Source organism: Mauremys reevesii, linkage group 6, assembly GCF_016161935.1.
Source record: "Mauremys reevesii isolate NIE-2019 linkage group 6, ASM1616193v1, whole genome shotgun sequence".
NCBI lineage: Eukaryota > Metazoa > Chordata > Testudines > Geoemydidae > Mauremys > Mauremys reevesii.
In genome coordinates this window covers 30,012,398-30,013,586 of record NC_052628.1, presented here as the reverse complement: position 1 = coordinate 30,013,586, position 1,189 = coordinate 30,012,398, and positions in this window count along the sequence as shown.

Sequence of the window (1,189 nt, the reverse complement as noted above, 5' to 3'; positions counted from 1 at the left end):
AAAAACCTTTCTGTCATGAAAGGGGGTAGGTATCTGACAGAGTGCTGGGAAACAGCCACTGATCCAGCACTCTGGTCACTACAGCTCCCATTAGTCGCTCTAGAATAGGCCTGATTAAGACTGAGGAGAACTACATGTTACTGTAAATATGAGGCTGCAGAGTCTGTAAAGGTGGTAGGGAGGACAGTGAAATAAACAACAAGATGTGCTTATCAGAAGGTTTCCAAACTGTGTGTAACTTAAAAAGAAGAGGAGCAGGGCCCTGCCTTTTTACAGGTCTCCTACAGCATGTGTGAACCTCTTATGCTAAACAATCTGTCCCACCTTGTATTTATCCAGATACTGGCTATCTTCCCTGGACCTGAAAAGAGAGCTCTGTGGAACTCAAAAGCATGTCCCTTCCACTAACAGAAGCTGGTCCAGTAAAAGATATCACCTCACCTTCTTTGTCTCTCTCAAATTCTGGGACCAACATTCTGGCTACAACACTGCAACAAATTATGAAGTTATGCACAAAACTCAAATGTATTATTTAAAAATAAAGAAATGTCTTTGAAGCAGGGGTGCTGGAACAATTTTTATAGTGAGGGTGCTGGTGATGGGAACCATGTATTTGGTGTTTGTTCTTACTACTTCAAGCCAGGGGGTGCAGCAGCACTTCCTGCACTCCTAGTTCCAGCACTGCCACTTTGAAAGGGCTTTTGGTAGGAGCTCCAGGCTGATAACTATAGGAGTGCCAATTTGGGTTGGATGCATTCCCAGAGAATTCATCACATGCCATAATCTTTATTTAAAGATTAATCTTTAATTCCTGGAGACTCCAGGCCAATCCTGGCGGGTTGGCAACCCTAGTTAAATACCAACACTAGGTTTAGCGATGCTGGGCAAGGGAGGGGGATTATGCTCGGCAAAGTCGGGGCCTTGTTGATAGAGCCTGTGGCTATTGTGCCAGTAGCTCAGAGCAGTCTGGAGAGGAGCACAAACCCCTTTGCCCCCAGATTGGGCCCCTCCTCCCCCATTGTTAGGCACCTGCTCTGCCCCCACCCCTTGGACTCTTTCCAGCCGCCCGCGTCTGTCCCATTTTGCTCCAGCAGCAGAGGCTGGTGGCAAGTGAGGGCAGGCGCAGGACAGCGGCTTCTCTTGTCGCCACTGAGCCTGCTCCTGTCCCTCGCGCGTGCTGAGCACCAAC